Here is a 25454-nt window from a genome sequence, read left to right as displayed (position 1 = left end):
AGGGGGTGTGTGGGTGAGGGGAGGAGGGTTGTGGGGGAGGGGGGGTTGTGGGGGAGGGGGATTGTGGGGAGGGGGGGTTGTGTGGGAAAGGGGTGTGGGGAGGGGGGGTGGTCGCAGCAGACGCAGCTCGCACTGTGCTCACCCCACACCTTCAGCTTTCGGCCTCACGCAGCAGATCTCGGTCCCGCTCCAGCTTCACTCAGAGGCTTCCGGTTCAACTCAGCAGCTTCCGGATGGTCGCCGCAGAAGCAGTCTGCAGGCTGCACACTCTGCGTGGGGCTGCTCAACACACTCCGACCCTTCAACTTTTTATTCTTCTCGCCGCGTTATTGACAGCAGGTTCCGGAAGGGGCGTTATTTTTACTTATTTGACTTGCAGCAGAGGAGAATGGTGAGTAAGGTGGTGAAAAATCGTAGCGCTATGGGGGATCATTTTTGTGCAAATTTAATTACAACGCAAACAAGTGGGCAAGATGAGAGTTTTAGGAATAGATAGATAGATAGATGGATAGATAGATAGATAGATAGATAGATAGATAGATAGGTAGATAGATAGATAGATAGATAGATAGATAGATAGATAGATAGATAGATAGATAGATAGATAGATAGATAGATGAAGATAGATTATTATTTTAGGCATAATTCTTAGGTGTTTTCCATGTGTCCGTGATGATGCTGCTGCTGCGAGCAAGATTTTAGTTGTACCTGCACCTCACCGTTGCTGTGCATATAAAAAATAAACTGGAATAAAGGTTTTGGTCCTGCTATCCAAATGGAGAGTTTGGTGCTTTCCCCACTGCTGTCACTAGATGGGGCTGCCGGAAAGCGACCTCTTCACAAAGTCGATGGGGTTTTGACAGCAAGTTATAATTTTCTCTGCCTCAAGGATGAGAAGTGTTAACATTGCCGCTCATAACGAATGCGTGACCCCAACCCTCTTTAAATGTAATTACTTATCTATGTATGATTCAATAGCTTGTGGTTACATGCTGAGAAAGAAGACTACTTGGGCTTGTGTTTAATTTTAGTTAACTTTTTTCACGACTATGTACCATGCAGGTTAATGCAAAACAAAACAGACATCTGCTGTAAAACAGGCCAACAGCACCATTAATGGATGGGAGACTACCCATACTCCTTAGCGTCTGTGAAACCACTCTATCTCAGTGGGATCACAGGGAACTGCAGGTGCTGGTTTATAAAATTAAAAAAGACCCAAAGTGCTGGAGTAACTCAGTGAGTCAGGCAGCATCCCTGGAGAAAAAGAACAGCCGGCGTTCCAGGTCGGGACCCTTCTTCAGACTGACTGTAGGAGGAGAAAGCTAGAAAAGAGGTGGGAGCGGGACAAAGCCTGGCAAGGGATAGGTGGATGGACACCCTGACACGTTTCCCTTTCCCCTGACTGGTCTGAAGAAGGGTCTCGACCCGAAACGTCACCCATTCCTTCTCTCCAGATGCTGCCTATCCCGCTGAGTTAAACATGTTATATCTATCTTCGGTTTAAACCAGCATCCGCAGTTCCTTCCTACACGAGTGACAGAGAGCACTACTTTTAACTCTCCACCCTTCTGCTGGACTCCAGGAGGAAGATCGTTTTGCTAGGATTCCCCAACTTAAAGCTGGGAAATTGCTTTTTTCAATATGCCAAGTTTATTTATTGAGATACAGTGAAAAGTATTTGTTACGTGCTAACCAGCCAGTGGAATGACAATACATGATTATAATCGAGCCATTTACAGTCTATAGATACATGGTAAGGGAATTGCATTTAGTGCAAGGTAAAGCCAGTGAAGTCTGATCAAAGATAACCCGAAGGTAGAGGGGTTTATCATAGTTAAAGTAGGAAATGTTGCTGTAGGAGTAGAGATTTAAGAACATGGAGCATTTGTAATATGTGATTGTAATTTTGCTTCTTTGGCTAACACACAAATAGTTGCCTGGGTTGGGAACCATCTTAAAGCAAAAGCAACATTTTAATGGTGAATTGGAAGACAAAGGTTTGTTAAGTTATTTTAATTTTGATTAACGTCTGTAATTATTTGAGATTTAATGGGATTTTCATGTTCACATCATTCTTAATAGTTTTTTTTAAATCTCTGAATGTTAGGTGGGGCGTCTGTACGGTGCTGTTTGTGGTGGGTGTAATTCAAAATGACTTAATTGGCTGTAAAGTAGATTGGGCCAACATAGGTTTGTTAACGGAAATTAAATAAACCCAAAGTTCTTTCAACTGCACCAGCCATGCCAACGGTGATTGAGTGCTCTGTGCTAGAGCACTTTATCTCCCATCACATCTCTATGTCTGGGGTGCCTGGGACATACTCAGACTGCTGTGGTGGTAGCAATCAGTAAGATATCTGACAACACTGAGAACAGACCAGCTTGGGTGATCAGTGAACCGTCGCCTGACCACATCCACTCCCGTCATTATCAAAGGGACTGGTAGCAAAAAGGAACTGCAGGTGCTGGTTTACAAAAAAAAAGACACAACGTGCTCTGGAGTAATGTTCTCCAGAAATAAACAAAAAGTGCTGGAGTAACTCAACATCAGGCAGCATCTCTGGAGAACATGGATTGGTGGCGTTTCGGCTCAGGACCCTTCTTTAGACTGATTGTAGGGCGGGAGGGGCGGGGGGAGGGGGAAGCTGTAACAGGAGGGGCAGGCCAAAGCCTGGCAGGTAATAAATTGACGATAGACACAAAATTCTGGAGTAACTCAGCGCGACAGGCAGCATCTCTGGGGAGCAGGAACGGGTGACGTTTTCAGTTCTGAAGAAGGATCTCGACCTGAAACGTCACCCATTTCTTCTCCCCAGAGATGCTGCCTGTCGAGCTGAGTTACTCCAGCATTTTGTGTCTAACTTCAGAATAAAAGGAAGTACCTTTAGAATGGAGATGAGGAACATTTCTTTAGTATGAGGGTGGGGAATCTGTGGAACTCATTGCCACCGACAACTGTAAAGGCCAAGTCATCAGGTACTTTTCTAGAGGAGTCTGATAAGTTCTTGATTAGTAAAGACATCTTAGGTTATGAGGGGAAGGCAGATGAAAGGGGGGTGAGAGGGAAAAATAGATCAGCCATGATTGAATGATAGAGTAAACTCGATGAGCCAAATGGCGTAATGCTGTTGGTATGTCTTATGATCTATGCCACCAAGCCTGGTGAGTTTCTCCAACAATTTCTATATTTTTTAATATCATTACTCTTTTTCGGGCACTGAAACTCCATCCTAAATGCAGAATGTCAAGACAAGTCAAGTCAAGAGAGTTTATTGTCATGTGTCCCAGATAGGACAATGAAATTCTTGCTTGCTGCAGCACAACACAATATTTTCCGCATAAATACAGATCTGATCAGTGTGTCCATATACCATAGAATATATATATATACACACATAAATAAACCAATAAAGTGCAATAGGCTGTTATAGTTCAGAGTTTGTTTGAAGTTGTGTGTAATAGTCTGATGGCTGTGGGGAAGAAGCTGTTCCTGAATCTAGATGTTGCAGATTTCAGGCTCCTGTACCTTCTACCTGATGGCAGCGGTGAGATGAGTGTGTGGCCAGGATGGTGTGGGTCCTTGATGATGCTGGCAGCCTTTTTGTGGCAGCGACTGCGATAGATCCCCTCGATGGTAGGGAGGTCAGAGCCAGTGATGGACCGGGCAGTGTTTACAACTTTTTGCAGCCTTTTCCGCTCCTGAGCGCTCAGGTTGCCGAACCAAGCCACGATGCAACCGGTCAGCATGCTCTCTACTGTGCACCTGTAGAAGTTAGAGAGAGTCCTCCTTGACAAACCGACTCTCCGTAATCTTCTCAGGAAGTAGAGGCGCTGATGTGCTTTCTTTATGATTGCATCAATGTTCTGGGACCAGAAGAGATCTTCGGAAATATGCACACCCAGGAATTTGAAGTTCTTGACCCTTTCCACCATCGACCCATTGATATAAACGGGATTGTGGGTCCCCATCCTACCCCTTCCGAAGTCCACAATCAGTTCCTTGGTTTTGCTGGTGTTGAGAGCCAGGTTATTGTGCTGGCACCATTGTGCCGGCAGACTATTGTGCTGGCAGACATGTCAGCACAGAAACGTGGGTGGTTAAAGGAGAGGGCAGTCCCCAGCACCTCCAACTGGGCCAAGGGGAATCCCATACAGTTACAACCAATCTCATCAGCCTTACGTGCCAAATAATTAGTAAAAACATCCCCGGGACCACCCTCAGAGCTGGACAGGAGGCTGGGTGGGAGGGGGATGTCGACTGCCTAATTAGAGTGGTCTAGCAGGAATGATGGACAGCATTTCAGCAGACGATGCATCCACTCTATGCAAGTTTGCACGGAAGGAACTGCAGATGCTGGTTTACACCAAAGAAAGACACAAATTGCTGGAGTAACTCAGCAGGTCAGGCAGCATCTCTGGAGAAAAACAGATATTTTAATTCCTACATTTCTTCCCTCATCCCATCCCATTCCCTCATCCCAACCCCTCCCCCCATCCTAGTGGTCAATCTAGTTCCACTGTTAACATCCTTGTATTAGTACATCTAATATGTCTTTAGGTCTAATCTGTCTGCTAAATGTGTCTCGAGCACATCTTCCCCAGCCATTATGGGCCATTATGGACTTCACCTTTCCCGAGGTGATCTGGATCTGGATGTGGATGTAGTATGCTGTAAAGCTCTAGGAAGAGGTTTTACATTTTTTTTTCATTTTATCAATCCAATTAATCATGCCAATTAACCTATAAACCTGTACGTCTTTGGAGTGTGGGAGGAAACCGAAGATCTCGCAGAAAACCCACGCAGATCACGGGGAGAAGGTACAAACTCCATACATACAGCACCCGTAGTCGGGATTGAATCAAGGGGTGTAAGGGGCGACCGTGGCTGACAAGGGACGTCAGGGACAATATCAAAATAAAAGTACAACGTAGCAAAGATGAGCGGGAAGCAAGAGGATTGGGTAATGTTTAAAGAGCAACTGAAGATAAATTTAAAGGCTATACCAGGAGATGAGGTACGAAGATAAGCTAGCCAAGAATATAAAGGAGGATAGTAAAAGCTTCTTTAGGTATGTGAAGAGGAAAAAATTAGTTAAGAACAAAGTTGGATCCTTGAAGACTGAAAAAGGTGAATTTATTATGGGGAACAAGGAAATAGCAGATGAGTTGAACAGGTACTTTGGATCCGTCTTCACTAAGGAGGACACAAACAATCTTCCTGATGTACTAACAGGAGGATCTGAGGTGACGGAGGAACTGAAGGGAATCCACATTAGGCAGGAAATGGTGCTGGGTAGACTGAATGCTGATAAATCCCCAGGGCCTGATGGTCTGCATCCCAGGGTACTTAAGGAAGTGGCTCTAGAAATCGTGGACGCATTGGTGATAATTTTCCAATGTTCTATAGATTCAGGATCAGTTCCTGTGGATTGGAAGGTAGCTAATGTTAACCCAATTTTTAAGAAAGGCGTGAGAGAGAAAACAGGGAATTATAGACCAGTTAGCCTGACATCGGTGGTGGGGAGGATGCTGGAGTCAATTATAAAGATGAAATAGCAGCACAATTGGATAGCAGTAACAGGATCGGTCCGAGTCAGCATGGATTTATGGAGGGGAGATCATACTTGACTAACCTTCTGGAATTTTTTGAGGATGTAACTAGGAAAATGGACATGGGAGAGCCAGTAGATGATGTGTACCTGGACATTCAGAAAGCATTAGTTCAGCGCTGACCACCAATGTGGGCAGATGTGTCTGAAAAACCTGTATGCTGGATATTGAACTTTCGAATAAAGATCTGTTGAAAACTCCAGTAGTCGTTTCTCAGACCACTAAAATATCGCCTTTGTTATGAATGTACAGTAGTCACACATTACGCCCAGCGCGTTGTTGCGGCTTTATTTCACACAACACTTATTATTGTGCAAAAATTATATTGTTTATTATTTATAAATGAACGAATTATTACAATTCATGACACAAAATGCTTGAGTAACGCAGCGGGCCAGGCAGCATCGCTGATCTTGGTTCCAGACCGGTCTGAAGAAGGGTGTCGACCCGAAATGTCACCAATTCCTTTTCTCCAGGGATGCTGTCTGTTCCGCTGAGTTACTCCAGCATTTTGCGTCTATCTTCGGTGTAAACCAAGTCAAGTCAAGTCACATTTATTTATTTAGCACATTTATAAAACAACTCTCGTTGGCCAAAGTGCTTTACATATGTTATAAGAATAGTATAAACAGACAGACTACATACATATATACATACAACATCTGGAGTTCTTTCCTACACAAATTATTTCCCTACAAGTTTTTTTTAAACGGCAATTTACTCTTAGGCATTTGAATAAATACAGTCTTTGCAAACGGCCGTGGCCATTCCAGCTACACCGTATTTCGAGTGAATTTGTGCAGTTATTTCACGCGAATGCAGCCGTAGGTGCAGTGTTCTGTGTCCTGTGGCCCGGGACAGACCAGGGCGGGGACGAGAGGACAGAAAAGTTGTTTTTGAAAGTTTTGGCGCATGCTTAGTGAATGTGACAAGCGGAGCTGGACTGCGGCGAGGAGCTGGGAGTTTGACAGCGGTGGCAGAGGGGACTGGCTGGGCGCTGAGAGGGAAGGGGATTGCAGATCTATCTCCTGTCCTGGCTGGAGTCGCTACCTGCGGACCGACTGGCGGCCAGGGGGGCCACATTCCCGGTAAGGTGCAGCTCCTGCCGCCGTCCCACCGCCCGTGGTAATAATACAGGGTGCACACTGGAAATCTGGTGCTGACGTGTTGGGAGTTTATTCACGGCAGGAAAGCTCCGGGCGCTGTGCATTTTTGTTTGGTTTCTGGCGCTGGAGGTGAGACGGAACCTGGTGCAGACACAAAGTGTGCTGGAGTAAACTCTGCGGGTCGGGCAGCATCCCCAAAGGGATATGTGAGCTCTACAAAACTACCCCCCTCGCCTGCTTCCCCACCTATTACCTGTCATGCTTTGCCCTGCCTCTCTCCTCTACTAGTTTTCTTCTCCCCCGCCCTGGCTGTCAGTCTGAAGAAGGGTTTCGACCAGAAACGTCACCTTCTATGTTCCCCAGAGATGCTCTCTAACCTGTTGAGTTACTCCAGCACTTTGTGTCCATCTCTGGAGAACATGTCCGACCCGAAACGTCATCTATCCATGTTCTCCAGAGATGCTGCCCGACCTGTTGAGTTACTCAAGCACTTTGTGTCCATCTATGGAGAACTAAACTAAACATGTCCCACCTGAAACATCACCTACCATGTTCTCCAGAGATGCTGCCTGACCTGCTGTGTTACTCCGGTACTTTGTGTCCTTTTATGTAAACCAGCATCTGCAGTTCCGTGTTTCTACATGGGGCAGACACAGTTGGAGGGAAGAGATTCACCATGATAATTCCAGGGATGACTGTCCTATGAAGAGAGGCTGGACAGGATGTCTCTGCATTTGTTGAAGTTTACAATAACGAGGAGTGCCCTTGTCATACACATAATATCTAAAGGGGGTTTGACTTACGCAGTAAATGGCAGAGCTCTGGTGAATGTTGTAGAGGTGAGAGAGTTAGGGGGTACAAATGTCTGAAACATAGAAACATAGAAAATAGGTGCAGGAGTAGGCCATTCGGCCCTTCGAGCCTGCACCGCCATTCAATATGATCATGGCTGATCATCCAACTCGGTATCCTGTACCTGCCTTCTCTCCATACCTCCTGATCCCTTTAGCCACAAGGGCCACATCTAACCCCCTCTTAAATATAGCCAATGAACTGGCCTCAACTACATTCTGTGGCAGAGAATTCCAGAGATTCACCACTCTCTGTGTGAAAAATGTTTTTCTCATCTCGGTCCTAAAAGATTTACCCTTTATCCTTAAACTGTGACCCCTTGTTCTGGACTTCCCCAACATCGGGAACAATCTTCCTGCATCTAGCCTGTCTATCCCCTTAAGAATTTTGTAAGTTTCTATAAGATCCCCCCTCAATCTTCTAAATTCTAGCGAGTACAAGCCGAGTCTATCCAGTCTTTCTTCATATGAAAGTCCTGACATCCCAGGAATCAGTCTGGTGAACCTTCTCTGTACTCCCTCTATGGCAAGAATGTCCTTCCTCAGATTAGGAGACCAAAAACTGTACGCAATACTCCAGGTGTGGTCTCACCAAAAGAAGGGTCTCGACCCGAAACGTCACCCATTCCTTCTCTCCAGAGATGCTGCCTGTCCCGGTGAGTTACTCCAGCTTATTGTGTCTTTCTTCAATACAAATACATAGGTCCCTAAAAGTGGCGACACAGGTAGACAGGGTGATTTGATATACTTGCCTTCATCGGTCAGGGAACTGAATACAAGAGTTGAGATGTCATGTTACAACGGTACAAGACAATGACGAGACTACACTTGAAGTACAGCTTTGTTCACCAAGCTTTACGAAGTTGGAAAGAGTTCCGAAAATATTTGCAATGATGTTACGAGTACTGGAGGGCGAGATTAATCAGGATAGGCTGGGACTGTTTTGCATGTAGTGCAGAAGTTGAGGGATGGCCTATGGTAGGGGAGTAAAATTAGAGAGTAAAGATTTAAAGTAAGAGGAAGGCAGTGGCTGTGTGGAACGAGCTGTCAGAAGAGGTGGTGGAGATGGACACAGTTACAACGTTTAAAAAACATTTGGATATGTACTTTGATAAATAAGGTTTAGAAGGGTATGGGCCAAATGCAGGCAAACGGGGCGAGCTCAGATGGAAAACGGATGAATGGCTGAAGGGCCATTCTGAAGTGTTCGTGCTGTACAACTCTAAGACTCCATGTATACATTTTATTTCTAGAGTCTGATGAATCTCGGGAATTGTCTAGAGGATTGCGAAGACCAGATCATCAGGAGTATTGTAAGAGGAGATGGATATATTTTTGGAAAATCAGGGATTGGTAGTGAGGGAGAACTGGCACAGAAGAGGAGATGAGGCCTGGGGTAGACAGCCTTGTTCACACTGGAATACAGGATATGCACGAGGGGCCGAGTGGCCTGCTCCTACTCCTACTATTTTCATGTGTTCCTGTAGACAGGAAACACTGGCTGAGGAAGAAGTGTACAGGCTGCAGGAGGAGGTGCAGGGAGAAAGAGAGAGAAGAGGAAATGATGTGGAGAGAGACAGAAAGGGGGAGAGAGAGAAAAATGGAGAGAGAGAGAGAGAGAGGAGTGGGTTAGTTAGTTGGTTGTTGGATGGGTTATACAGTGAGGTTGGAGAGGTGAAGGGGATTTACCGGGACTTCATCTGAAGAAGGGTCTCGACCCAAAACGTCACCCATTCCTTCTCTCCAGAGATGCTGCCTGTCCCGCAGAGTTACTCCAGCTTTTTGTGTCTACCTTCAATCTCAACCAGCATCTGCAGTTCCTTCCTACACACTTTGCTAAGTGCTGCAGCAACAGCAAGTCAGGCAGCGTCTGTGCAGAAAAGAGATGGGTGATGTTTCGGGTTGGGACCCTTCTTCAGACTGAGCTGGGGAATGGGGCAAAGAATGGAGGAAAGGCTGACAGTGTGTATTGAGGGGACTTTTTGGGAGCAGGCCTTACAGCTAATGCTCCGTGGGCACGAGGGATGGCAGTGCTGGTTGGCAGTGAGCGCCCCCGTCTTGCTTCAGAGCCCTACGTTAAAGAACGCAATGTTCTGACCTTTGGTCAACATGACAACAATATCGTAAAAATTCAAAGATACATAGACACAAAATGCTGGAGTAACTCAGTGGGACAGGCAGCATCTCGTAAACATTCGAGCTGCGCCGGTTAAAAGGGAGAGTTGGGATGAACAGCTAAACACTGCCAAAGTCATACAAGGCCCAGTGGTGTTGACCAGACCTGTGAACGTGTCCTTCTCGTCTTCACTGCAATTGTTATGCTGCAAAACCATAATCAATTACACAGTGAATAGCAAAAGTGATCTCACGGCTGCCTTTAACATCGTTGAGAGATTTGCTGTGCAGAGAGGAGACATTTCCTCGTGGTGTGAATCCAACATTAAGGGCAATGATATCTATATATAACTAAAAGTCTCATCTTGTATGTATATATGTATGTATATGTATGTATGTATGTATGTATGTATGTATGTATGTATGTATGTATGTATGTATGTATGTATGTATGTATGTATGTATGTATGTATGTATGTTCCCGAAATACAGCCAAAACAGTACACGATAGCGCAACAATTTTAGGGTTGCCTTACTCACCATTGGCCTGCGGTGAGCAGTAGCAAGTTTCGTTCGATTGTACAAAGTAATTCCCTTTATAACCTGTGATTTACTTTAGACCGAGAACGGCACTGCACTCCCGCTTGCTGGGCCCGTCAGCCGCGCCTGCACAGTTGGGGGAGTGTTGTCGGGCCCGCTATCTTCGTGTGCGCAGTTTGGGGAGGGTTGCCCGTATTCGCATGTGCACATTGTGTACTTGACAGGCGTCACAACGGGCACCAAACGGGTCCACGGGCCGTCTAGTAACCAATATATCCAGCTGGCAATTGAGGAAAGGTCTTTCCTCGGTTGAAGTGAAACTCACGGCTACAGAGAGTGATTGAGATGAATAGCATGGATGCACTTAATAGGAATCTGAGTACGGGATAGGGTAATGCTTCTTTAAGGCACCTTGAAACATGATTCTGTCTAACTATCATAAATACAAGTTATTGATGGGAATTGTGGATGATAACATGGAACCTGAACTGTGACAATGGTCTTTTGAGCCTGGTATTCTATTTCTTGAGCAAAGCGAAGAGTGTTGGGGTAACCCAGCGGGTCAGGCAGCAACTGTGAAGGAAATGGACAGGTGACGTTTCGGGTTGCGACCCTCCTTCTGACTGACTGTGGTATGGGGGAGAAAGCTGCAAAAGAGGCGGGGGTTGTGAGTGCCTGGAACGTGCTGCTGGGGGTGGTGGTTGAAGCAGATAGATTAGTAGCATTTAAAATACTTTTTAGATAAGTGAAGGTTGGCAGCGTGTTCGGCACAGATATTGTGGGCCAAAGGGCCTGTTCATGTGCAGTACTCTTTTATGTTCAATGTACTATGTGATAGATAGATATAATAATAATAATAATAATAATACATTTTATTTATGGGCACCTTTCAAGAGTCTCAAGGACACCTTACAAAAATTTAGCAGGTAGAGGAAAAACATGTAAGGGGAATGAAATAAATAGTAGAGACATGACTAGTACACAAAGTAAAGACAGAATTCAATACAAAACACAATATGAGGCAATTAATGCACAGATGAAAAGGGAGGGGGACGTGGGGCTAAGGATAGGCAGAGGTGAAGAGATGGGTCTTGAGGCGGGACTGGAAGATGGTGAGGGACACGGAATTGCGGATCAGTTGGGGGAGGGAGTTCCAGAGCCTGGGAGCTGCCCTGGAGAAGGCTCTGTCCCCAAAACTGCGGAGGTTGGACTTGTGGATGGAGAGGAGACCGGCTGATGTGGATCTGAGGGACCGTGAGGGTTGGTAGGGGGAGAGGAGGTCAGTGAGATATGGGGGGGCCAGATGGTGGAGGGCTTTTTAGGTGAGGATCAGGATTTTGTAGTTGATCCGGTGGGAGGTAGGAAGCCAGTGAAGTTGTTTGAGGACTGGAGTGATGTGATGCCAGGATTTGGTGTGGGTGATGAGTCGGGCGGCTGCGTTCTGGACCAGTTGGAGTCGGTTGATGTAGGTGGAGCTGATGCCAAGGAGAAGTGAGTTGCAGTAGTCCAGTCGGGAGGAGATGAAGGCATGGATGAGTCTTTCAGCAGCGGGAGGTGTGAGAGAGGGTCTGAGTTTGGCGATGTTGCGGAGATGAAAGAAGGAGGTTTTAATGACATGGCGGATGTGAGGCTCAAGGGAGAGGGTGGAATCAAAGATCACGCCAAGGTTGCGGGCCTGGGGAGATGGGGAGACAGTGGTGCCGTCGATGGTGAGAGTGGGGTTATTGATTTTGCTGAGTGTGGCTTTGGAGCCTATGAGGAGGAATTCTGTTTTATCGCTGTTGAGTTTGAGGAAATTATGTTGCATCCAGGTTTTTAAAGCTGACAAACAGGAGTTGATATGGGAGAGGGGGGGGGGGTTGTGGGGGGATTTGGTGCCGAGGTAGATCTGGGTGTCATCAGCGTAACAGTGGAAGTCCAGGTTGAAGTGGCGGAGTATCTGACCAAGGGGGAGGATGTAGATGATGAAGAGGAGGGGGCCGAGTACGGAGCCTTGGGGAAACGCCTTGAGTGACTGTGGCTGTAGCAGAGGTGTGGTTGTGGAGAGAGATGAGGTGGGATCTGTTGGAAAGGTAGGAACGGAGCCAGCTGAGTGCAGAGCCTTCAATATAGGGGGAAGGGGGTGGGGGTGGGGGGGGGGAGGGGGGGGCAGACAGGTGGACAAAAGCTAGAGATGAAAATTAAACTAAAGGGTGTCAGGTAAAGAGAGGAAAGGAGGTAAATGAAAAGCCAGAAGGAAAAATCAACTGTTCTATACATCCTGTGTAAGTGAGAGTTAAACTCTGCAAGTCAGGCTAGCATGCTCTCTATTCTGTAGGAAGGGACTGTCGATGCTGGCTTACACTGCAGGTAGACACAAAATGCTGGATTAACTCAGTGGTACAGGCAGCATCTCTGGAGAGAAGGAATGGGTGACATTTCCGGGTCAAGATTCTTCTTCAGTCTCGACCCGAAACGTCACCCATTCCTTCTCTCCAGAGATGCTGCCTGTCCCGCTGAGTTACTCCAGCATTTTGTGTCTATGCTCTATATTGTGTTCCACTTGTCCAACAAGGCTGGTTAAAGTGTTTAAGGTCATGACGGCTTCAGATGGAAGGATCAACGACCAGAGGCCACAGATGTGAAGTTTTGGGGGAAAGAAACATGGGATTGTGAAAGAAAGATTTTGGATACGAGTTTAGAAAGAATTGGAATTTGGTGTTGGCAGATCAGATTTCCAAAGAGGAATTTAAGAGGCACTTGAGGGGGAATAATATACAGGGCTTTACATAGAAACATAGAAAATAGGTGCGGCAGTAGGCCATTCGGGCCTTCGAGCCAGCACCGCCATTCAATATGATCAAGGCTGATCATCTAAAATCAGTACCCCATTCCTGCTTTTCCTCCATGTCCCTTGATTCCTTTAGCCCAAAGAGCCAAATCTAACTCTTTTGGGGACGAATGGAGGAATGGGAGAGGTGGGATAGCATAGAGCCAATGGACCAAGCTGCTTCTGAATTTGCAATTGCTAATAATCCCGCTAGACTGGCTGAACTTGTTCACCATTCACACAGATGCAGAGGAATTCGAACACAAGCTGAAATCCAAGACAAATGGGTGTGTGTATATGTTAAGAAATGTTCGTGTTTTTGGTGTGACGAATTGAAAACATTCAGCAGATTTTGACCTTCTGACTTGTACCATGTCAGGAGGGAGCATTTTTGACTTTGAGCTGAAATACTGACAGATTTACACCCCGTGTATATCGCATACCCGGCTCCAGTGAAATTGAGCTGTGTCACTCGGTGCCCTTAATATCACAGGATGGAAAGATAAAGAGTTTACATTACTGCAGTGGTGTGCATGACCTCAGGATGTCTCGAATGCTTTACAGCCAATTAAACACTTGTGAAGCGCAGTTGCAGGATTTCTTTAGCAAGCAAGGCGACGAGTTTGTGCAAATGCAGGGAGAGATACCAGTGGTTCAATGGTGCTTTTATTGACATGTGTGAAGTGCAAACACACAGTGAAAATCTTTTCTTGCAATCAGAAATCCACCATACTCCAGCACATCCCCAAATAGCAAATGAGGCAGAAATAGCAACTGAACCCGCATGCAACGGGCGCCATGGTTTGGTGCCATTTTCAGAGTCCAGTCGACGCTCTAGTTATTATGAGCAGTGCCCGTTCCAGGCAAGCCCCAGGCTGCTGCGGGCCTCCAGCCATCGCCTTCTTTGGACATGTGGATTGTCCAGTGAACCGATGTCCCTCTCTTCGCCCATCCACCTTTGTTCCCTGGGGGTGCCTCGATACCCGACCTTGAGGCCACAGTAGGCTAGACGTCTCCTCTACCATCTTCCCGGTCTCTGGTCTCCGGGAGATGAGCAGGGATCGGCTCGGTGGGCTCCCCCTACAGCCCACGGTCCACTGGGTCCTACGAGTAGGGGCTGTCTCGGCCGCTGCCCTCTGCAGGCCGCGTTCCGCCGGGTCTTGCGTTCAGCTCGGCGGCCTCCCCCTGTAAGCCCCGGCCCTCTGGAAGCTTCAACCGCGCGCTGGACTCAGAGGAAAAAGCCCTGATCTTTTTAACATAAAACCAGGGATCTTTGACATCCACCACTTACAGCTTGGTTGGACATCGCTTCCACAAAAAGCTGACGGCTGTGATAATACTGTGCTGGGAACATCAGCCTGGATGTTGTCCCCGTAGTCTGTAGCGCTGGCCAAGCTGGCCATCCGCGAGTCACGGCGCCAGGCAGAAGAGGGCCCAGCCTGAGACGGCAGCCTGCCCCTTCTCAAGTGTTACGTCCGCTCATGGGTGGTATTAAAGAGGGACAATGCGCTGTCCATGGGCACCTTGTGGGACCGCGGGGGGTGGAATGCATCCTTGGCAAGATTGTAATATAGTTATTTAAGAGTGTAAAATTTAGGGATTTATTTTTAGATAATTGGGTGGTTTTGTATTATGGTGGTGTTGGCATTGCTTTGTATTGTATAAATTATTGCAATAATTGATTAAAATTGTTTTTGGGTAATAAAGAGTTTGTAGCCTTACAGCACCGCCCCGCGCGGCTTGGAATGGCCGCGGGACTCTGCGAGCGCACGCCGGGTGCTCTAACATCAAGACCCGGTGTGCGACCTTGCATCACCCGGCGTGGCTTTAATGGCCGCGGGACAATCGCCATCGCCCGCCGGGGGCTTTGACTTTGACATCGGGGGGGGAGAGTGCAGTGGAGAGATAAGTTTTTTTGGCCTTCCATCACAGCAATGTGATGGATGTTTATGTAAATTATGTTGTGTCTTGGGTCTATTTGTTTGTAATGTATGGGGTCCAAATGACAATAAATTGAATTGTATTGTATTGTATTGTATTGTAGTGCAAGGCCTGGGCTCAGAGATGTGAGTGAAGTGGAACAACCATCAGCATCAGGGAGGCCTTGTAATCTGAGCCCTCCTTGAGAGGCAGGGTATAAACGCAAACCTTCCCGGGCTGGGAGAAGGGAAGGGCACAATACATCAATCAGGGTGGCTGATGCTCTGCTCTGCATTGCAAAGCCCACTGCAAAGCTGGTATTTGTGCTGTGTCTGGGAGGAAGTTTGAATCTCTTCCACTCACCGCCTCAGCTTTCCCTACACTGATGCTGGATCTCCAGATCCATCTTCTTATGGAGAACTTCTTTCTTATCTTCTTGGATGTGGAGAGGATGTTTCCACCAGTGGGAGAGTCTAGGTCTTGTCATAGTCTCAGAATTAAAGGACGTTCTTTTAGGAAGGAGATGAGGAAACATTTATTTAGTCAGAGGGTGGTGAATTTGTGGAATTCTTTGCCACAGAGGGCTGTGGAGGCCGTCAGTGGATGTTTTTAAGGCAGAGATAGATAGATTATTGATTAGTGTGGGTGTTAGAGGTTATGGGAAGAAGGCAGGAAAATGGGGTTAGAGAGAGAGATAGTTCAGCCATGATTGAATGGCGGAGTAGACTTGATGGGCCAAATGGCCTAATTCTATTCCTATCACGTATAAGCTTATGTTCATGTCATAGGAGCAGAATGGGGCCATTCAGCCCATCGAGTCTACTCCGCCATTCAATCATATCTATTTCCCCCTCTCAAACCCATTCTCCTGCTTTCTCCCCACAACCTTTGGCACTCTTACTAATCAAGAACCTGTCAATCTCTGCTTTAAAAATACCCAATGACTTGACCTCCACCGCCGTCTGAGGCAATTAATTCCACAGATTCACCACCTTCTGGCTAAAGAAATTCCTCCTCATCTCCATTGTGAAGGTGCGTCCTTGCACTCTGAAGCTGTGCCCTCTGGTCCTAGACACTCCCATTGCTGGATACACATCATCTCCACATCCATCAGATGGACCAAGTGCTGGTAAATGGGGATAGTATAGACTGTAATTGACTGCTGGCATGGACCTTTTGGGCTGAATGGCCTGTTTCTGTGCCTTATGTCTTTACTGACATCCCTAAAGCTCATTCTCCACTCTGAGCAGTCGTGAGGTGGAGATTCCCACTGGCGATATTGCATTTCTTCAAGGATGCTTTGAAGAGTTTGTTGCATCTTTTCCTCTGTGGAGTTTGGAAGAGAGTTTGTGTTGTGCGAGTGAGTCTGTGACTGTGCAGGCGAACAGCATGGCTGTCTGATGGAGCAGATTGGGTGCGCTCCTGTGGAGCATGTTCGAATCCCACTGCAGCTTTGAACTACATTCGTTTGACAACTGCTCTGCCCAAGACTGCAAGAAATAATAAATGCAAATGCTATTCCTCCTGCTCTTAATTCTAGGAGGCTCCAGCTCTAAACCAACATGGTTGTCACTTGACTGTTCGTCAGTGATAGGAGAAGAATTAGGCCATTCGGCCCATCAAGTCTACTCCGCCATTCAATCATGGCCGACCTAACTTTCCCTCTTAACCCCATTCTCCTGCCTTCTCCCCATAACTCCTGACATAATATCGAAGACTTATGGATGCGGCCTAGTACCTTGCGCAGACGAACTTTCTCTGCCCCCTCCCCCTTCCATTGTGTCTATCTGCAATTCACGCTGCCTCGGGAAAGCAGCCAACATAATCAATGACCTCTCCCATCCAGGTCATTCCCTTTTCTCCCGCCAGGCTTGAAAGCATGTACCACCTGATCAAAGACAAATTCTTCCCCACTGTTATCAGACACTTGAATGGACCTCTTACTGTATGGAATCATACAGCTCGGAAACAGGCCCTTCGGCCCGACGTGTCCACGCCGACCAACATGCCCCCTCGACACTAGTCCCACCTGCCTGTATTTGGCCCATATCCATCTAAACCTATCCTCTCCATGTACCTGTCTAAATGTTTCTTAATTAAAAGTTGCAATAATACCTGCCTCAGCTACCCCTCAGGTTCCCATTACATCTTTCACTCCTCACATTAAACGTTCTCGATTCCCCAACTCTGGGCAAAAGACTCTGTGCGTTTACCCTATCTATTCCTCTCATGATTCTGTACACATACATTAATTCCCGATTCCCTCCCTCCCCCACCCCCCCTCCACCCCAATCTACCTCATTGCACACCTCACATTCTTTCTTTTATCTGCTCTTTCTCCGTGGCGGTAACAATATATTCCGCATGGTTTGATTGTACTCATGTATGGATGATTTATTTGGATAGCATGTAAAGCAAAAAATTATTCACTGTATCTCTGCACACTGGCACTAACATACCAATACCGATACTGTGCTTGTATTAGGACTGGGAGAGGGACCTTGCATGAGGGAAGAAACAAATGTAACACCATAACATTACATTCCAAAGCACGACACATTTAGCCCATGATGTGTGAAGTTTGTCCACTGTTGGTTCAATAAACACAACAAATAAACACAGCAAAGTGAGGGGTAATTCTGCTTTGGTGATAAAGCTGTGTAGGAAGGAACTGCAGATGCCAGTTTAAACCAAAGATAGACACAAAATGCTGGAGTAACTCAACAGGACAGGCAGCATCTCTGGAGGAGAAGGGTCTCGACCTGAAACGTTACCGATTCCATCTCTCCAGAGATGCTGCCTGTTTCGCCGAGTTACTCCAGCATTTTGTGTCTAACTTTGGCGTAAATCAGCATCTGCAGTTCCTTCCAACACAAACCAATATTAATACTGTGCTTATATTAGGACTGGAGAGGAACTTGACAAGAGGAGAGAAGGAATGGGTGACGTTTCAGGTCGAGACCCTTCTTCAGACCTTCTCCACAGATGCTGCCTGTCCCGCTGAGTTACTCCAGCATTTTGTGTCTATCTTCGGTTTAAACCAGCATCTGCAGTTCCTTCCTACCAATATAGGTAATTGGTTGTCACTTCCTGAGCACTGCACCACTGATTGCAATGTCCTCCAGCCCTCTACCCCCCTTCCCCATCCCCCACCCTTTCCCCTCCCCTCCCCCCTTCAATCTGTACAGCCAAAGTGTGGGCAACTCCTGGGGTGAAAGGTTTGCTTGCTTGCTCAGCAACTGCGAGTGCCTCTTAACGATCTAGTCACTGGTGGGAAATGGCTCCTGTCTGTTGCTGCCCATCTCAATCTCCTTTTAAATGGAAAAAGTGCTTCCTGCTGCAAATGGGCTGCCTTCAAGGTAAGCCAACAACTGCCATGGTATAAACCAGCCTTAACATACGGTGGGAAGGCAAAAAATAAACCCAGGAGGTGCAAAATAATCTAGCAGATATGAGAGAGAGCGAGAGAGTGTGTGAGAGGGAGAGAGTGGGAGAGGGAGGGAGAGAGAGAGGGAGGGGGAGAGAGAGAGAGAGCGAGTATATGTGTGTGTGAGAGAGAGAGAGAGAGAGAGAGAGAACGAGTATGTGTGTGTGTGTGAGAGAGAGAGAGAACCGGGTCATGTAGCCCAGCAGATCCACACTTTGCTCCATCTTGCCCATTGAACATGATCCACCATTCAAGGATGTGCTACTACTAATGATGTGAGAGCCAAATGTAGCCTTTTGCAGCTCTTCGCATCCCCCTTAAGCACAGGCCCTGACGTGGCACTGTGTACAAGATTCTGTGCCCTGAGTAGACCCAATCTCTGCTACCTCGTGCGATTGCAGTGGGACGACAGATGGCACAATGGGCTAAGTGTTCGGCTGGCAACCGGAAGGTAGCTGGTTCGAATCCCGCTTGGAGTGCATACTGTCGTTGTGTCCTTGGGCAAGACACTTCATCCACCTTTGCCTGTGTGTGTCCTTGGGCAAGACACTTCACCCACCTTTGCCTGTGTGTGTCCTTGGGCAAGACACTTCACCCACCTTTGCCTGTGTGTGTCCTTGGGCAAGACACTTCACCCACCTTTGCCTGTGTGTGTGGATGTAATTATGTGAAGCACTTTGGGGTCAATGCAAGTTGACTAAAAATGTGCTATATAAATAAAGAAATTTAATAATTGCAGAGCCATACTGGAAATGTATTGGGGAGGGAGCCAGGCTTTTGGAGTGGGGGAAACTGGGAGCTGCAGAGTGGATTGTTTGGCTACGGTGGGGAGAGAGGAGGTGGTAGTAGTGGGAATTGGAGCAGGTTTTCAGAGGGAGAGCTGTGTGGGAGGGGGGCGGGTAATGGGGAGGGTCTCAGGCATTATAGTCAGGCAACCAGTGGGGGCTGAGGGTGTCAACAGTGAGTAGGGGTGGCCAGGGTGATTTTGAGATTTAGTTCAGAGATACAGCGTGGAAACAGGCCCTTCGGCCCACCAAGTCTACACCGACCATCCATCACCCGTACACTAGTTCTATCCCACACATTAGGGACAAGTTACAGAAGCCAATTAACCTACAAACCTTCACATCTTTGGAGTGTGGGAGGAAACAGGATCTCCAGGAGAAAACCCACACGGTCACAGGCAGAACGTGCAAACTCCGTACAGACAGCATCTATAGTCATGATCGAACCCGGGTCTCTGGCGCTGTGAGGCAGCAACACTGGCGCTGTGAGGCAGCAACACTGGCACTGTGTGGCAGCAACACTGGCACTGTGTGGCAGCATCTCAGCTGGTGCTCCACTGTGCCGTCTGATCAGCAGCGATGGAGAGCTGAAGATAGACACAAAATGCTGGAGTAACTCAGGCAGCATCTCTGGAAGGAAGGAATGGGTGATGTTTCGGGGTCAGGACCCTTCTTCAGACTGAGAAGGATCTCCAGTAACAGTCCAGGTGGGACCCAGGTGTTGCCAAAGCAGCCTTCGTCCTGCAGTTTAAATCCATTCTCCCAGGCCTCCTGTCTGCAGTGGAATTTTCCACCGGTGACTTCTGCATGCATTCCAGACTCTTGACATCACCAGGCCTGCCCTGCAGTCTCCACACCAGTACATCACGGGACCTGGCAGCCATTTCATCACACAGTCTTCACCTGCAAGCCAAGGAAGCTTGTCCCACCCAGATGCCCTGGAGCCCTTTCCCTGTCACCTCCTGCTTCATTTGTTTGTCCAGCTTCCATTTAAATGCATCTGCGCCAGTTACCTCAACCACTTCCTGAGGAAGAAGTTTTGCATTCTAGCCACTCTCAAAGTAAGCAAGTTTTTCCTGAGTGTATGACGAAAATAAACCTTGTTTGTACAAGTAGAATACTATGTAAAGATAGAGCATGGAAACAGGCCCTTCGGCCCACTGAATCCAAGCCAACCCGTTCACACAGCATGGCATGGTGGCACAGCAGTAGAGCTGCTGCCTTACAGCTCCAGAGACCCGGGTTCGATCCTGACCCTGAGTGCTGTCTGTATGGAGTTTGCACGTTCTCCCTGCGACTGCGTGGGCATAATTCCGGGTGTTCTGGTTTCCTCCCACAGTCCAAAGACTTGCAGGTTTGTAGGTTCATTGGCTTTGGTAAAAATTGTAAATTTTCCCTAGTGTGTAGGATTGTGCTAGAGTACGGGGTGATTGCTGGTCAGTGTGAATTCAGTGGGCAGAAGGGCCTGTTTCCGCGATGCATATCTAAACTAAACTAAATTAGTTCTATTTTGTCCGCCTCGCATCCATTTCCTACATACTAGTGCCAATAAGTGAGTTCGGTATCCTGTAAACCGCAAGGAATCATGGGATTTGTCAAAGGTCATTCACTAAAAAAAAAGCGAATGGGGGTGCCAGCGGGAGAGCGGGGTGTAACAGTGAGAGAGAGGGGGGGCGGATGCGAGTGGGAGACAGGGGGAGAGACTGGACCAGAGGGGAGAAGGTGAGAGGTGGGGGAGAGAGTAAGGGGGGTTTATTTTTATGGTCATAGATGTGTTTAGTTTAACATTCCGCGGGGGATTGCCAGGGTTTTGACGTTGGTTGCCGAGGCGGGCAATGTTCCCCAGTCCCTCCCTCCAGTCCGGGGCGGGGGGATGGGGTGGAAGGATTGTCCTAGCGCCGGGAGTTCTTGCGGAGATGGGGTGTCCAGGACCTGCGTTATGCCACGACAGCAAGTTCCCACACTCACCATCTCTCTCCCCATCCCTCACTCCATCCCTCTCCCCATCTCTCCCCATCCCTCTCCCCTCCCCGCTCCCTCTCCCATCCTCTCCCCATCCTACCCATTCTCCCCCCTCCTCTTCCCACTCCCGCTAGCCCCATCCCTCTCCCATCCGCTCTCCCCATCCCTCCCCACATCCCTCCACATCCCGCCCCAAGTCCCACTCGCCCATCCCTCCTCTCCCTCTCCCCATCCCTTCCCCATCCCTAGCCCATCCCCTATCCCTTCTCTCCGTCCCGCATCCCTCGCCCCATCCCTATCTCCCATCCCTATCCCCTTCTCTCCTCCCCATCCCTCTCCCCATCTCCTCTCCCCATCCCTCTCCCCATCCCTCTCCCCATCCTCTCCCCATCTCTCTCCCATCCCTCTCCCATCTCCCCATCCCTCTCCCCATCCCTCTCCCCATCCCTCTCCCCATCTCTCTCCCCATCTCTCCCCATGTCTCTCCCTGCCGCCTTTCCCCCCCTCCTCTCCCTCTATCCCCCCTCCTCCCCCACCCTCCCTCCTCACCTCCCCAGGATCTCGATGTAATCCACCGCTGGCCCTGTTTTCTCCACCACCTCGGCGATGAAGTTGTACTTGAGGCGGGGGCTGTCGGTGGGGATGGGCCAAGTGGCCTGGAGCCGGGGGAGGGGGGGATGGAGAGGCTGTGGCTGCGGCCTAGTCCTTGCTCCTCTCGCTCACTGCGGGACCGGAGCAGCAACGCCGCCGCCCCCAGACACAGCCTCGCCTTTACCCGCGGACATGCGTCGCTCTGTAGGAAGGAACTGCAGATGCTGGTTTACACCGAAGGTAGACACAACGTGCTGGAGTAACTCAGCGGGACAGCAACGTCTTTGGCGAAAAGGAATAGGTGACGTTTTGGGTCGAGATCCTTCTCCAGAGATGCTGCCTGTCCCGCTGAGTTACTCCAGCATTTTGTGTGTATCCCCGTTGATGACTGGTGCTTTGGGGCCGCCACTGCTCCGGGCTGGTGTCCCGACAACTCGGACATCTCCGGCCACCCCCGGACAGGGATGGGGCACTCGGGAGGGGACGCGGACGGTAGTGAGATCACCTGTTCGCACTTGTTCTACATTATCTAACTCCAGTAGCAATTCAACAGCGCTTGCAGCTCCGGAGACCTGGGTTTGAACCTGACTACGGATGAAACGCAGGTCTGAATACACGCAGCAGCTCAGCTGTTTATCGCGAATGACCTATGACCTGGGCATGCGCAGTCGGAATACCGAACTCGCTTATTTACAGAGACCAATTAACCTGTAGACCCACTCATCTTTGGGATGTGGGAGGAAACCTGAGCACCCAGAGGTAACCCACGCGGTCACAGGGAGAATGTGAAAACTCCGTACAAACATCCGAAGTCAGGATTCAACCCGGGTCTCTGGTGCAGTGAGGCAGCAGCTCGACCAGCGGTGCCACTGTGTCACCCTCAATGTTGTTTTGGTCTCCCTTGTACAAATGTAAATGTCTTCCCTTCATCCAACATCCAGATCTTTTCAACATTTTGTATCTGCTGCAGTTATTCCCCCGGCCTTCTCTTTCATAGAAAATGGGGCCCAAAACCATTCAGCTTTTCCTCATGATAGACATAAAATGCTGGAGTAGCTCAGCGGGTCAGACAGCGTCTCTGGAGAAAAGGAATAGGTGACGTTTTGGGTCAAAATCCTTCTCGACCCGAAATGTCACCTATTCCTTATCTCCAGAGACGTTGTCTGACCGGTTGAGTTACTACAGAATTTTGAGTCTATCTTCGGTTTAAACCAGCATCTGCAGCTCCTCCCTACAGATTTTCCTCATCATCCTTTCTGCAAACATTTTAATTCCACTGTATCCATCTCCTCCATGTCAACACCAGCCATAACCTGTATTTACAAAGTATTTTTATAGCATTTTTATGTTAACACTGGCCATATCCTTTTCATTAAGAATGGACAATGCTATTCAATAACTCAAGGATGCTTTCTTGTCACATGTACCTAGGTACAGTGACATTCTTTGTTTTTGCATATAATACACAAAGTTCACAAAGAGTTGCCACGTAACTGGTGCCGACAAAGTTGCAAAAATACTTATTAGAGTCCCAAATAGTCCCTGTTTGTTCTCGGCGACCCCTCCCCCCCCCCCCCCCCCCCCCACCTGGTCCCCCCCTTGTTCTCGGCGTCCAAGTCCTTCATGTTGTGTTTGCAGTGGGTGAGCGTGCCTGAGCACAGCAGGGGTGTGCCTGCAGAATTTCTGTGAACTGTGGCTTGTAGTACATTGGGTTCTTTCTGGGCCGTTAAATGAACGCACACAAACCGCAGAGCACGTTTGTCAAGCCCCATCGAGGGTGCAGCTCCTCCCCGTCATCGAAAAAAACCTGCAAGAGGTGCTGCCTCAAGATGGCAGCATCTATCATCAAGGATGACGGCTCCATCCTGGAATCCTTCATTCTCACCCATTCCTTCTCTCCAGAGAGGCTGAGTTACTCCAACTTTTTGTGCCTACCTTTGGATTCATTGGAGCTGGTCTTGAATGTGGGGGAAGCTCCTCAAACTGCGGAGCATCCTGGACAATACAGCTCACCCCCGCCATGACACACTGGTCAACCTGAGGAGCACTTTCATTAACAGACGGGTTTCACCAAGATGCAGCACAGAACTCTACAGGAGATCCTTGTTCTCTGTGGCTATCAAACTGTACAACTCCTCCCCCTTCTGTCGTGGGGTAGACTGACTCCCCCCCCCAATCTTTGCACATCCCCAATCATGGACTTTCCACTCGTCACTTTAATTTCATTTCATGTACCTTGTTGTGTTTTATGACTATTGGCAGACCAATTCCCCTCCTGGGATAAATGAAGTTCCATCGTATTGCACCGGGACACCACCATCTGGCCCCTGCTTGCAACTATCAGGCAGCACGCTCAGATGCCTGAAATTCCACACCACCAGGTTCGGGAACAGCTACTTTCCTGCAACATTCAGATTCTTGAACCAACCCACATAACCCTCCTCTCTCTGGGAGTTATGCAACACCCTTTCTCGATGTTGATTTGTCCATTTTCATACCTTTCATTCATTTCTTTATAGCTTTTCATATCTCGAATTTCCCTCTCCCCTGACTCACTGTCTGAAGAAAGGTCTCGACCCGAAACGTCGCCTATTCCTTTTCTCCAGAGATGTTGCCTTTTTTCTAGAGGCTCGCTGAGTTACTCCAGTATTTTGTGTCTGTCTTCAGTGTAAACCAGCATCTGCAGTTCCTTCCTCCACATAACCTTAATCCTACCTCAACAATGGAACACTCTTCTTGCACTACCATGGATTTGTTATCTAATTGTGTTTTTGCACTCATGTTGTAGTTAGTTTAGTTTATTGCCACATGCGCCGAGGTACAGTGAAAGCTTTTGTTGAATGCTAATCAGCCAGTGATGCTCCTGCAAGCGAGCTTTTTGTCGCAGTCACAGTCTTACTGTGTGGCAACAGGTCCTTGTGCCCAACTTGCCCACATGTCCCATCTGCACTAGTCCCACTTGCCTGCATTTGGCCCAAATCCCTCTAAAGCTGTCCCAATCCATGTACCTGTGTAAATGTTTCTTAAGCGTTGCGATAATTACTGCCTCAACTATCTCCTCTGGCAGCTCGTTCCATACACTCACCACCCTTTGTGTGATAAAGATACCCCTCAGTTTCTTATTAAATCTATCCCCTCTCACCTTAAACCTATGTCTTCTGATTCTCGATTCATCTACTCTGAGCAAGAGACTGGGCGTCTACCCGATCTATTCCTCTCATGATTTTGTACCTCTATAAGATTACCCCTCGTCATCGTATGCTCCAAGGAATAGATTCCTAGCCTGCTCAACCACTCCCTATAGTTCAAGTCCTGGCAATATCCTTGTAAATCGTCTCTGCACCCTTTCCAGCTTGACAACATCTTTCCTATAACATGGTGCACAGAATGCAACACAATTCTCTAAATGTGGCCTCATATAACTGTAACATGACCTCTCAACTTCTATTTACCTATACTTTACTGTACATGTGTATTTGATAATAAACTAGACTTGCTAGCTTCAAGACAAGTCTGCTTATTGTTTTGTAACTTGCATGTTACATTTGCCCACTGCAACTTTGCAACAGATAACCATGTGACGCTGTTTCCCCAAATAATATAATTGGACCAAACTTAAAGCATAGCTACTAGATGTGATACGTCATCAATATGATGAACATCATGAACCTGAAACATTAACGTGGTTTCTCGCTCTGCAGATGCAGCTTGACCTGCAGAGCATATCCAACATTT

At 47.9% G+C, this 25454-nt stretch overlaps 1 protein-coding gene across 1 annotated transcript in view; it reads left to right on the top strand.

Annotated features, from left to right (window-relative positions):
* Window positions 1–6538: 6538 nt before the first annotated feature.
* The window catches only part of LOC116977301 (pleckstrin homology domain-containing family G member 3-like), a 130038-nt gene continuing 111122 nt past the window's right edge, over window positions 6539–25454 (top strand). Inside the window, exon 1 of the mRNA XM_033027798.1 lies at window positions 6539–6701. The gene's annotated coding sequence lies outside the window, so the exon portion shown is untranslated. The remainder of the gene's footprint in view (window positions 6702–25454) is intronic.

This window comes from Amblyraja radiata, chromosome 9 (genome assembly GCF_010909765.2).
Source record: "Amblyraja radiata isolate CabotCenter1 chromosome 9, sAmbRad1.1.pri, whole genome shotgun sequence".
Lineage (NCBI taxonomy): Eukaryota > Metazoa > Chordata > Chondrichthyes > Rajiformes > Rajidae > Amblyraja > Amblyraja radiata.
Note: the sequence above shows the minus strand (reverse complement) of the source record. Positions and strands in the feature narration are given on the sequence as shown.